We start from the raw sequence: 14,347 nt of genomic DNA, 5'->3' as shown, positions 1-14,347 counted from the left end.
CCCAGAGTCATCCACCGCCACCACAAGGGACGAAAAACCCAGAAGAACTGGAACATTTGAATGAAACGATGAAAGAGACGGAGGGTAAAAGATGCAGATATGAAACGATTCTGCAGAGACGATATAATCTGTAGATGAAAAGTCAGTCGCCGATAAAGCGCCCGGACTCGGCGGTGTTCGGTTCCCGCCTCAGCCAACCGGACAGAGCCGAACTCGGCGATTCCCACGATAGTTCACCTGTCCAATCAGAAGCATCGTGTAGCCGGCGCTGCTGCAGCAGGTCGGCTTCTAATGAATCCTTACTGACAGACATTTTCCAGCCCAAAGAATACAGTAATGAGCTCCCCCAGTGCCGTGTGAAGCCAGCGCCGACTGTCTTACGCATCTGTGGTCTTTGCTTCGTCTTTACACACAGTTTGTGGGTCCTGTTTGGGTTCTTGAGGTTACTGCATGCAGCTGTGTGTGTGTGTGTGTGTGTGTGTGTGTGTGTGCAAACATAAGGAAAGCACAAACAATCAGGTCAAAAGGCATAAAAGTGAAGGCAATAAACTGCAGTCTGCTGCACTGAAACATCTTTCGGGCGTGTGTGCGTGTGTGTGGGGTTCTCATTCCACTTCAGTAAAGATCTTTTCAATGGAAACCACACACACACACACACACACACACACACACACACACACACACACCTACATGTTTAAACACTGAGAAGAGCCAGACTGTTTGCATGCGCTGCCTCTCTGATGTTTGGAGATTTACGGTCTCAGAGCGGACTCGTCAGCCAGACACACACCTTCTGCTTCCAGCAAATCAAACTACTGAGGAGACAAAGAGGCAGCAACTGGGAATCATAAAGTTTCTGTTTAGTCAGCTGTGACGAAAGAACGAAAGAAGATGAGCAAAGTGAGCAGCCACCGGAGAGATGAAGGAAAGAGGAGAGCAGAGGAGGAATAACTCCCTCCTAACTTCTCCTAACTCACATTTTTCTGTTCGGATCTGCTGCCGATGTTCAGAGAGAGGAGCTGAGCTTGGCTCGAGGTTTAGTGTTTATTTTCCACACAGACAGTAAATTAAAACCTCCCACAGGATCTCAGGCAACATCCTCCGTCTCGCTCTCCCACAAGACACTTGTGAGACATTTAAGTGGCTTTGCCTGCGATGATAAGAAACTGACTCCGCCAAGGCTGCCCTTTATCACCGATTCTGTTCATAACTTATATGGACAGAATTTCTAGGCGCAGCCGAGGTGTTGAGGGGATCCGACTTGGTGGCCTCAGGATTGGGTCCCTGCTTTTTGCGGATGACGTGGTCCTGTTGGCTTCGTCTGGTCGTGATCTCCAGCTCTCGCTTGAGCGATTCGCGGCTGAGTGTGAAGCGGCTGGGATGAGAATCAGCACCTCCAAATCTGAGACCATGGTCCTCAGCCGGAATAGGGTGGATTGCCCTCTCCGGGTCGGGAGTCAGGTCCTGCCTCAAGTGGGGGAGTTTTAATATCTCGGGGTCTTGTTCACGAGTGAGGGAAAGATGGAGCGTGAGATCGACAGACGGATCAGTGCGGCGTCTGCAGTAATGCGGACTCTGCGCCGGTCTGTCGTGGTGAAGAAGGAGCTGAGCCAGAAGGCGAAGCTCTCGATTTACCAGTCGATCTACGTTCCTACCCTCACCTATGGTCATGAGCTGTGGGTCGTGACCGAAAGAACCAGATCTCATATACAGGCGGCTGAAATGGGTTTCCTCCGCAGGGTGGCCGGGCTCTCCCTTAGAGATAGGGTGAGGAGCTCGGTCATCCGGGAGGAGATCAGAGTAGAGCCGCTGCTCCTCCGCATCGAGAGGAACCAGTTGAGGTGGCTCAGGCATCTGGTCAGGATGCCTCCTGGACCTCCCTGGTGAGGTGTTCCTGGCACGTCCCTCTGGGAGGAGACCCCGGGGAAGACCCAGGATACGCTGGAGGGATTATATCTCTCGGCTGGCCTGGGAACGCCTCGGGATCCCCCCCGCAGAGTTGGCAAATGTGGCCGGGGAGAGGGAAGTCTGGGCTTCCCTGCTCAGGCTGCTGCCCCCGCGACCCGACCCCGGATAAGCGTGAGAAGATGAAGGTAAGAAACGGCAGGAAGCTGTGTAAGAGTCACTGCAGTTGATCCTGAACACTGATTTACTTCTTAAATTCACAGAGATCTGAATGCAGGACGAGCCGCAGCATCATGAGACGGAGCCGGGATGCAAGGAAAAGGTTTGTTGTTGGTGAAGGTCCGCTTAAAGTAAATCCATCTGTATGTTAGGAAATCTTATCAGAGCACAGAATTAATCATCTGCTATTTAAATAAAGACTTAATTAATAATTGATAGATTCCTCTGAAGATTAATCTGTAAAGTTTTTCAGTAATTAATGAAAAGTGTTTTTTTTAGCTAAAGTTACTGCCTGACAAGCATCAGAGGGTTTTTACTGGAGAAACGTCGTCTTCCCTGAACTGTGGAGAGGCTCAGACAGGCTCCAGTTGGGATTTCTGTAAAAACTGGAACTTTAACAAATCAATAAATAATAAGCAATAAATCTTACTGGGAAGGTTGTAGTAATGAAACTGCTGTTAGTGGTTAGATGATGTATTTTGTTAAGTTCTTCTGGTGTAACTCCCATCTCATCTCACCACTTTCTTCGTGTATATTCATGCCAAACTGGTTTTGGTTCGTTATCTGTCTTGTTAAAATTTTATTGTTTTGTTTTGTTTAGTTGTTCTTGATATTATTTTAAAAAATTTATATGTAAAAAAAAAGACATTTTCACTCATATTTGAGCTTGTAATTAGAAATAGTACGAAGCATAAAAAGCCAGTTTTCAGTCCAGTTGTTGCTGAATTCACATTTAATCAAAAACAAACTACAAAAATATAAGGACTAAAATCTTTTTAGCAGGCGATGCCAGCAGGGCGTTTTCAGGAAGATGGAACGGAAGAAGAAAAACAAGGTCTGATCTGGTTTGGTGGCAACAGCTTGACGTGAAACGCAGTATCACAAGCGAACGTGTCGCAGCTGAGATGATGCAGAGCACAGACAGGAGCTGCGTCATAAACCAAAAGTATAAAATCACTTTTAATTCTGACGAGCAAAATTACATTTAGCCTTTTAAATCTAACAGACCTGCAGTAAATATGTTCATATGGATGGAGGAGAAGGTGAAGTTGGCTTTAATAACACCATCGATGCACGTTTGAGCCCATCAGACTCAAACTGAACAAATCTTCAGGCGTTGTTGGTTAGAATTAGGCTTAAAAAGTTAAACATTGAAAAACACACACAGTTAGGATAAGAAGGAAAAAGTAAATACATCAAATCCCCTGATTTCTTCTGAACAACTGAGCGACGAGGGGAGACGGTTTCGTTACATCATAAACAAATATTTCAACAAGTTTTTGCAAGAGCAATTAAATTTGACTTTGTCATTAAAAATTCTTCCTCACGAATTTCCAGCTGTTGAGAAATGTTGAAGTCTAATGATAAAAGTGTAACACGTGGATCATGTGAGTTTCAGTGGACTGAATAAAATATTCCAGTGAAATCTGCAGGTGATTTACCTGTCGGGGACATAAAACTCATTATTTCCTCCTGACGTGGTGACAGATCTGCTAACTTGTTCTGGGCTGCGGTGGCGTTTCCAGGACATTTTAATGGGCTGGCCAATCACTAGGCAGCGCTAACCGTCACTTCCAGCAGGATCCTTGCTTGGTTTAGATGTGTGTGAAATGTCTGAAAACCATGAAAACAGCTCAGAAACAGAATTCTGCAGATTGCAACGAGATCATTCGTATTTCTAACAAGCAGAATGTTTCATCTCACACAGGAAAGGAAGGTTTTAAACCTTGTATCCTGCAGCAGAGCAAACACACACATCAACACACACACGGCTGTTTCACTGGTGAATAACAGGTGACCCACCAATCCCCACTAAGCAATATGTCCGCCCAGTGGAACAAAATAAGTGGTGGTACTCCCTTAATGACTTGCTGTCAGTTTGTTGTGCAAATATGGGACAAAAACATGCTGATACTTATAGGTAGATCTATAAATTGATCTGTAAATTAATAGTTTTATAACACAGAAATGACAAAAATCAGACTTGGGATCAACATGTTCCGTTTCTGAAAGCATAAAAACATCCTGAGTTCTGTGCAGCCGACTCTTACCTCTCTTCTCCTTCCAGCAGCCTCTGCAGGATGGAACAGAAATGTCCTCTGCTCTCCAACATCAGACTCATTCAGCTCAAACTCCACCTCTAAACGCTGAACTCAGCTAAGATGCAGGTTTCCCACCAGACAACATGCAGACTTGATTGATGAAGCAGCTGCATCGTGCCCTCTGCCCACAGCCGACACACCCCGACTCGGAGATTTCACGCGCATTAGCGCCGCTTACCGTGGCATTCCTTTCCACTGAGGCTGACGACTGAGAACATCTGAATCTCGAACCGTCCACCAGATTATTGTCACGTGATCTGTGACATGGAAGCGTCTCTGAGCGAGGCGAGAAGTCGCACTTCTGTAGCTGCAGGAGGCGGCGGCGAAGGAAACGGGCAACATTCCACCTTCATGTGAGCTGCTTCTGGTTCCTGCTCCAGGAGCAGCTGTGGGCCAGATGCCTTGCTCAAGGGTACTTTATTCTAACTGGAAGGAAGGAATCAAATTTATCAGGCCTTCCCACCAGCACGGTGCTGGTCTAGCTTTGTAAGAAGGCCAGTTTCCCCCTCCCCCATACTTCAGGATGTAAGAAACCAGTTATAACTCAGATGTTTGAAAATTTTATGATTTATGTTTTAAAAAGTAAAAACTGAGCAAATTATTAGTAAAACGGATAAAAATTATTTTATATCCTATTTTGACATGTGACTAAATGATGATATTCACTTAAAATCTGCATTTGAATAAAAAACTCAAACGGTTACTAACAGAAAAACTGAAAAACGTCAGTATGGAAGCTGAGACGTCGGATCCAAACGGGCAGAAAACTGGTTCTGGGTCACAAACCGTGACGTCACCGCTGGGTAGAAGCTGCATGCATCTAAACGCCACACAGCTGGATTACTGATGCTTTTATAAAGTTTTGTTTGCTCCAGAAAAAAAGACTTTCTGGACAGACACCACAGAAGAAGACGCCCTGGGATGTACCGTTTTCCCAGCGTAGTCTTCCTCAGATGAAGACGGCTGCATGATCAGCTAAACATTTAAAGTCGAACCTGTTAAAAAATGGTTTTATAAAGAGTATTTTAAATGAGAGCTTAAACAAAATGTTACAAAAATAAATAATTTTGGGAGAAATTTACAATTTCTTATCATAAATGATGACGTTTGGACCATAAAAAGATGCTAAATGTCTCAGAAACTGTATAATGTGAATATATATGTCATGTTGGGCTTTATGGGGTTAATATAGATAAATAAAACATTGGAATGATTAACTTCCAGCTTGACACCTGGTGTCACAACAACTTCCTTTGTTATTTATTCTTAACTTACCAGTGTATTTTTGTTTTGTTTTTACTTTTATTCACTCATTTTGTTTCTTTTTTTGTTTATTCAACTTTATCAGTTTATTTAATATTTAACTGTAATTTTTATCTTGCTGTTGTCTTTTTTTTAATATTTATTTAGTTTATATATAACTGTAAATAAATTCAGGCATTACAATAAACCTGAAGTTATGTTGCCTGGCAACCACTTCCTATCCCAGGATTTATTAGTAAGGATCAAACAACTCGGATCTGTACATTACAGGGTTTTAATGCACGGCGTGGAGTCTAAAACACCACCGTGGGCAGCAGACGTGCTATAAAACCATGTCATCCCTGCTAGTTTCACCTTATCCCACACCATTAAACTTTTTATAACAAATATTTAGTTTTTGTCACCAGATTTGCTAAATATGCTGAAGTAGAGGAACTACTTTATGTTTTTCTCCATTAATGCTAAACAGTTGTCACGCTACAGTGTGTTCCTTTCATTCAGCTGTCAAAACCCGGCCAATCCGAACCAGTAATAGCAATGCGTTGCTATGGTGACGCCCATAACGGAGTGATACAACAGTGATTAAACTTACCAAACTACGTGTGTGTATACAGAAAAAAATGCAGCCAGTTAGCATTAGCATGTTAACATGACTACATGCAGGATTATCTGGTTTATTTGGCAATGTTACTGGTTAAAATGGAGTCTTATGACCTCACCAGCCTGCAGGACTGAATCTCCGAGCTGCTCGTGTTCAGTCAGTTCATTGACGTTGTAAAACATTAGGTATCCCGTTGAAAATGCTAATCTGTTAATATAGCGGGTATGAAGAGGAAAGGGTTTAATGGAAGTGGAATGGTGAAGCTTCATTGCTGTGTGTTGTGTAAACTGCGTACAGCGCCAGTCGGGGAGTGCTTATAAATACTCTACAGGACCTATTATTATTTTTAAATGTTATTTCTGTACATCCACGCATTATTATTTTATTGTTGTGCCTCCTGTTTGAGCAGAGCTTGTGGGACTACGGGTGGAAATTAGCCCTTGGCTACAATCTAGCATGTCTACATGCATGTGTTTATTTGTTTCTGTTCATTAGTGTGCACTGTCCCAAACAAACAAACAAACATAAAAAGTGGGCCATTTTACCAGAAATCGCAACCAATGAACTCCCAAGTACTGAACAGCGTCCGCTCTGACTCATCTCTACGTCAGTGTTTTTAAAGCTTTTTTGAGCCAAGGCACACCACAAACCAAAATGTTTTTGTTTTTTTAAAAAGTCAATCTTATTAATATAAAGTCCATCTTCTCAAAGCTCTTGAACAGAAATCAGATAAACACAAGAAGATGGAATTTATTATCTTTCATTGGGGCCTGTTTGGATGAACACAGAGCAGCTTTTTCGACCAATTAGGTGAAATTGGGTAATTTCTCAGGGCACACCTGTTGATCTCTCGCGGCACACTAATGTACCACGGCACAGTAGTAAAACACTGCTCTATGTTAACGCAGCCTTGTCTGAAGAATAATTTCCTTTAACAACAAAGTCAAACCTGGCAGTCTTGGCAGATGGTGGTAAAATGCCAGTAAGTGATTCTGGCCATGTGCCTCAGCACAGCGCCGGCCGGGGAAGGCTGCAGCAGTCGGCCTTCTAAGCCTTTTAGCGGCGGAAAACACTCGTCCTATTCTCCGAGTCGGATTTGGGAATAGCCATTTCCCACCGAGCGTCATATCAACAGCCGAACAGGACGAGGGAAACGGAGACAGTTGTCTGAATGGGTTGGAGATGAGCCGGCTCACAGGGAGAAATAAGGCAGTCCTGGGAATGCAGAATGCTCTCCGTATGTTAACAACCTGGGTCAGTTTCCTCACACGACTCCTCTACGGTCTGCTGAGCAGCCAGTGGTGACAAAAATAAGTCAAATAAAGAGAAAAAACGGAGCAAGAATGTGCTGATTATTCACCAATTAAATCACATAAGAGGCTTTTGAGGAAACAACCGTGTTTTTCCTAATTTATCTTTCTAAACCAAGTGGCAACCTCCAGTGGTTAAAGGTGAAGCCGACGCCAAAGCGCTTAAACCTGCAGTTCCCCCTTCATCCACTAGGGGCTGCAAAACAGCGCAAATCTCCATAGACTCCCATGTTAAAAAGACCAACTTCACAGCAGAAATAAACATGTCTTTGTTTTCAGACCAGAGTCCAGACCAGAGTCCAGACCAGAGTCCAGACCAGAGACCAGACCAGAGTCCAGACCAGAGTCCAGACCAGACCAGAGTCCAGACCAGAGTCCAGACCAGAGACCAGACCAGAGTCCAGACCAGAGACCAGACCAGAGTCCAGACCAGAGTCCAGACCAGAGACCAGACCAGAGACCAGACCAGAGTCCAGACCAGAGTCCAGACCAGAGACCAGACCAGAGTCCAGACCAGAGTCCAGACCAGAGACCAGACCAGAGTCCAGACCAGAGTCCAGACCAGAGACCAGACCAGAGTCCTGACCAGAGACCAGACCAGAGACCAGACCAGAGACCAGACCAGAGTCCTGACCAGAGTCCAGACCAGAGACCAGACCAGAGTCCAGAACAGAGTCCAGAACAGAGACTAGACCAGAGTCCAGACCAGAGTCCAGACCAGAGTCCAGACCAGAGACCAGACCAGAGTCCAGACCAGAGACTAGACCAGAGTCCAGACCAGAGTCTTGACCAGAGACCAGGTCAGAGTCCAGACCAGAGTCTTGACCAGAGACCAGACCAGATCCCAGACCAGTGAACCAGACCAGATCCCAGACCAGAGTCCAGACCAGAGTCCAGACCAGAGTCCAGACCAGAGTCCTGACCAGAGTCCAGACCAGAGTCCAGACCAGAGACCAGACCAGAGACCAGACCAGAGACCAGACCAGAGTCCTGACCAGAGACCAGACCAGAGTCCAGACCAGAGACCAGACCAGAGACCAGACCAGAGACCAGACCAGAGACCAGACCAGAGTCCTGACCAGAGTCCAGACCAGAGACCAGACCAGAGTCCAGAACAGAGTCCAGACCAGAGACTAGACCAGAGTCCAGACCAGAGTCCAGACCAGAGACTAGACCAGAGTCCAGACCAGAGTCTTGACCAGAGTCTTGACCAGAGACCAGATCAGAGTCCAGACCAGAGTCTTGACCAGATCCCAGACCAGTGAACCAGACCAGATCCCAGACCAGGGTCCAGACCAGAGTCCAGACTAAACATGGAGAAGCAACATTCAGCGTAAACGCTGTAAACAAGTGGAACAATCTGTCAGTGGAAATGAAACTTTTACATGTCGACACTTTAAATCAGGTTAAAAACATTTATTTCCTCGTGCGCTTGCATCACATCCACACAGTAACTTATAATTAATTTTGCTTTAACCCCTTAACCATCGGCAGCCCGCCCACGGGCCGTTTTTCGTTTTTCTTTTCATATCACGCTCGTACAATACCTTAGATGTTTCCTATTTCAATAAAGCTGCGTATGACACACCGGTAGGCTCTCCCCTTCTGATTGACCCCATTTTTGACCAACTGGATTGATCCATGGCCGTTCCATAGCCATTGTTTACTTTGTGCGTCGGGATGGGGGGATGAGGGGTGGGGGCACCCGCGTTTTTTCTTACTGTTGCCGTATTTCCAGTGGTTCTGTTGGGTCTGCTAAAGACGTGGGACCTGGTTTGTTAGAAAACTTGGGGTCTTGGCTCTAAAACGTCAGACCCCGGACCGGGGGAAGTCAGACCCCGGACCGGGGGAACCGTTCATGCGGGTGTCATTCAGTCCGAGTGTGCGTGAAGCAAAAAGAGCAGCGATGAAAGAGACGCAGCGGTTCAACACATCTATTTCCCTCCAGTTGTAAACATTTGTTCATAAATACAAAATCATAGAAATAAAAAATAAGCTGCTGCTGATTTATCTGCGTGTGTGTGTACAGCTTCCGTACTCTGTGTGTGCGTGCGTGCAGCGATGCGTGTCTGTTAGAACATACACTTATTACAGTCGCAGGACTAATGTGGGATAAAAACTTCTTGTCTTTATTAGTCTGTCATGTGATTGTGATGGAAACCCAGCAGCTCTTCAGATGAAGAAGGAGCAGCTCCTTCCAGAGGAAGACTACATTCCTGCCCTTCAGACCACCAGGACCCCTGCTCATCATAACAGCTACATATTCTGCTCTCCTGCTTTTTTACTTTACTTTTACACTCTTTATCAGACAATAGTTCAAATCTAATGTAAATATGTACATTTTATTGTGTTATGGTGTTTTTATTATTACATTTTGTTTACATTACATAACATGGCATTATATGGTTTACATATATAAACATGATGACCGTAAAACTTATTCTGACTCTTTTATTATGATGCACAATAGAAAAAATAAGCTTTTAGGGTCTTTGTCCATCACCTGGTGAATTTCAATAAGACTGATAGTAAATATTAATATACAACAAGATTCCTCTTGATGCCTCCTTTCATTAGAGTCTCACTGATGACTGTATGTTGAAGTGTTCTGGAGTTATAGCTTATTGAAGTTGGAATATCCATGCGCTTTGGAGAGTGTATGAACATACTTACAGTAAAGCCCTCATAGAATAATAATTGTGGCTGCTATTGTCACCACATTTTAACTGGTCATAGGAAAGGCTTCATGCTACAGCTCCATCTGATTTTCCAGTCCATATCTCCATCTCTCCATGAGCAGCATGTTGACAAAGTAGAAGAGAAATTCAGACGAGGGAAATTAACTGAAATTTTCTTGTGTTCCAACTTCAATAACTTTATGCTGGTTACAGTTACAATAAATCTGAAAGCTCAGGGTAAAACTTTAGAGTGTTTTCTTTAAAAAGAGACCATGATTTTTAATGTACTCCAAAGGGTTCAAGAACAGCGGCTACTTTAATTTGGGTATGTCTTTTTCAGGCGCATTTGGCATTTTGGGGGGTGACCGTTAAGGGGTTAATTATTTTAACACAATTTATCATTTTATTGTGGTTTTGCTATTTGTGTTGTCTTTCGTGTTTTTTCTACACCGTCTGTAATGATTTTAATGTTTCATGTGAAGCACTTTGTACATGAAAGGTGCTGTATAAATAAACCTGCCTTGTCTAAAGGGAAAATGTGACTGGGGAGAACAGTTGTTTTAAGAGTCTAAAACTAGCATCATGTTGCACGAAGGTCAATAGATCAGTCTTCCATCATACCTTCTTTTCTTTTTAGCATTTTGATTTAAATAGGCAGAAAACTGGAAGCCATCACACAGGACCAGCAGCATGTTGAAAAGGGAGCAGAGTAAAGAAAACATTGTTTAGCCTCGGCTGTGGATGCAGCTCTGAACCAGCAGGGCTGGTCGATGATCTGCAATGAGGCGTCTTCGCTGCAGCTCTGGTCTCATTCGCTCTCCTGTGACGAAACATCTGCCTGAAAAAGGCTGATAGAGGAACGGACTAAGCCGGCTTATTTTCTGGTTCTCTTGTTTGTGGATTAATAGCTTTTCCAGGCTGACTGATCACAAATAAAATGCTGCACTTGATTCAGTCCCTGATCCATTTTTTCCAGCACCGATGTGTTTCTTTCTAAAGTCATCACAACAGCATAAGTGGCCGCTGTCATACAAAAAGGCTTAAAGAATTAATGTTTTATATGTCCATATTGTAAATTTATCGACCACTGGTTGACATATGAAGATCTGACACACTACGAATGGCTCTGGTAGCCTCAGGTTTGGGTCTAAATGTCTTTTAATCCTAATAAATCAAACCTGGAACTCTAAACTAAAACTGGATCATCCATACTGCACAGACTGAAGTTATATTTGTTTTCTAATTTCTCATCTTTTTAAACTTCACATTTCTTTATTTGACAATTTGCATGTCTTAGCTGTTAAATCTGGACCGGTGCCGGCAGGTCATCAGACATGCATGCAGGAGTTTGCACAGAAGATTCAGATTCTCTGTGCTGCTTCCATGTCTTACGTCCTGCTCAGCCCATCTGCTCCGAGCAGCTTCTGACAGAAACAGACTCTGGCTGGGTGGAGCAGAGAGGACAGTCACTGCTGGGACACTAAAACAAGCTAAAGTATTGTCTTAAACAGACAGTGTCATAGTTGCAATCTGACCTGCGCTGTGACCGGACCCCCAGTGGATTAAAGAGGCTCAGAAAATCAATACAAAGCTGTTAAGCGGTCACCTTGTTCTGTGATGAAACATTTCTGCAAGAATCTTTTCCGATCACAAGGGACTCGCCCCTAAATGAGGCGCTCGTTACCTCAGATGTTGCAGGCTTATAAGAAAGAATATTATGCAACATTAAATTATGTTAGCAGCTATTTTAATCTGTCATTTTATCAAGACTCCACGTCTACACTCCCAAAAAAGGATCAAAATGGACCAAAATCACCTCACTTTCATAATAAAGGTGATTCTTTCTTTCTGCCCGTCTTCTGTGGACCCGAGCTGAATCTGCCCCAGTTTCATCCAATAAGAAGCTGATATTGACGGCTTCACAGCTGGAGATTAAAGGGTTAAACTGTTGCCCGCTGCTGTTTTAATTACCTTAGACAGAAGCATTTGTTAGAAGCTGCAATCTGCTGTGAATCTGTTGTGTGACGGAAAATGTTTACAAGACAAAGTCAATGTTTATCAGCACGTTGGAGCGTCACTGATTATCTCTGGCTTTCAGCTTTTCCTGCAACCGCTGACTCGTCGCTTTTTTATAGTTTAAAGGAGCCGCAGATGATGGCTGAACGTCCAGAATGACTTTCCAGTGAATGAAACTGTAATATCTAACACCAAGCCTGTTAACATGAAAACCAAGTATCTGATAATTACCTACATGTTAAGCATGTTAAAAAGACCAAATTAACAGCAGAAATAAACATATTTACGGCACAAATAAACATGTTTACAGCAGAAATAAACATGTTTACAGCAGAAATAAACATGTTTACATCAGAAATAAACATGTTTACGGCAGAAATAAACATGTTTATGGCAGAAATAAACATATTTACAGCACAATAAAATGTTTACAGCAGAAATAAACATGTTTACAGTAGAAATAAACATGTTTACAGCCTGGTACAGAAAAGCATTTTAGGTTTAATAGGTCAGGTTTACCTTCATGTGAGGGGAGTGAACTTTTTTTCTAACTTCTCCTTTTTTAAAGTCATTTTAGCATAATTAGGGGCGTGTCCTTTTGCTTTACAGGTACCTGATCTTCCGCTACAAGAAGGAGGAATGTAGAACAACCACGGTTTTTAGCTGGTTAACAGCATGACTAGCTTTAGCCCGCTTCCTTTGTTAGCTGGTTAGCTTCTGTTAGCTCCTGTTAGCTCTGGGTTACCTCAGTTAGCTTTTAGCTTCAGGCAGGTCGGAGTTCATTAGATGTCAATCAATCATCCACCATGACGCTCACAGCCCCCCTCTCAGCTCCACCTCCTTGCCCATTTTTGTATTTTCCTGGAGAGACGACACGCACGATGCTGCCAAGATGGCGATGGTAGGAACTGCCCACCTAGCTTCAATTCAGCTCTTTAAAAACCTATGGATGACGTCCCAGAGGCTCCGCCCATCTTTTATATACAGTCTATGGTTTAAACATAACAGATATGACATCTACAGGGAGTCGTACAATAAAGTTAGCTTAAAATAAAACAATATGTTGACCTATTCTATTCTGCAGTCATTTAGCAGACGCTTTTATCCAAAGCGACTTACATAAGAGTGAGAACAACACAAGCACGAAATCAAACAGCTGCAATGCAGCACTACTGTTCCTGTTCACACTTCACTACATCATACTCCCGCCCTTTTTGTCTACTTCTCTCCGATATTTCCCAACTATTACTCCTGAAATTTGAAATGATTTTATTTCAACCAAAGTCGTAGTAGAAAGCTTAACCGGCATAGCAACAGTAACCATGGGGGGCGGGGCTTAGCAAACATAGTAAATGTGTTTATTGTGCAAATTACGCATCACTTCTAGACAAACTGAAAACTTAAAACAACTAAAAGTTTTTAAAAGTCCCGATCACAACTACGAGATCATCCAGCACCTTCAAAACCAACTTACTCACAGAAAATCAGGGTTCCTGTCGCGCCGAACGACATAATGATCCCAAAATGAGATGGTTTTTAAGTTTAGATTGATCTCAGTGATTAGCGTTTGACCCTCTCAGCACCCTCCACTTCTCTAGTTATCCTATAATGAATACTAAAATAAAATATTGACTTTCCCTTTGGGGATTAATAAAGTATTTTTCATTTCATACCATGCACAAACTTTGCTGCTGGTTGCTATTGGTAGTGTGTTGTTCTGGTTACCTGAAAGCATCACAGCAGCAATCAAACAAAAGAAAAACCCAGTTTTATGGTTTTCTGTCTCCCTGTCTGAAAGATATTTAACAAGTAAATAAGTCACAAAAGCACTAAAAGAATAATATATTTTATATTACTGCTGGTATAACCGTATGATATCCCCTCACTGCAGTTGCTAGTTAAATAGAATCTGATTCTATTTTTGTCATTTTTATGAGTTTAACTTCTCTCATTCCCTGCAGCCTCAGTAAACCTTCCTGTGCAGAGAAAATTTTATTAAAAAACCTCCAATATTAAAGAAAAGTCATCTCTGAACGGAGCCGGCAACCTGCTGCATCACCATGTTATCCAGGATAAGGCCAAACTATCTTTTCCTCCACTGATTTGTAAAGCAAAACATGTATTTTTATAGTAAATATAAAGTTATAATCCTATCAGAAATGATATGTAATATATAACAACTCTGTTTTTTCATGATTGTTACTTTATAAAGAAATAAGAGAAAATTGCAGCAGCAAAACGCTTCAATCTGAT

At 42.9% G+C, this 14,347-nt stretch overlaps 1 protein-coding gene across 1 annotated transcript in view; it reads right to left on the bottom strand.

Annotated features, from left to right (window-relative positions):
• Positions 1 to 14,347, bottom strand: part of srcin1b (SRC kinase signaling inhibitor 1b) — a gene marked incomplete at both ends in the record, with an annotated part of 109,945 nt that overhangs the window by 42,166 nt on the left and 53,432 nt on the right. The window lies entirely within an intron of this gene.

Source organism: Telmatherina bonti (genome assembly GCF_933228915.1).
Source record: "Telmatherina bonti genome assembly, chromosome: 21".
NCBI classification, from domain to species: Eukaryota; Metazoa; Chordata; class Actinopteri; order Atheriniformes; family Telmatherinidae; genus Telmatherina; species Telmatherina bonti.
Note: the sequence above shows the minus strand (reverse complement) of the source record. Positions and strands in the feature narration are given on the sequence as shown.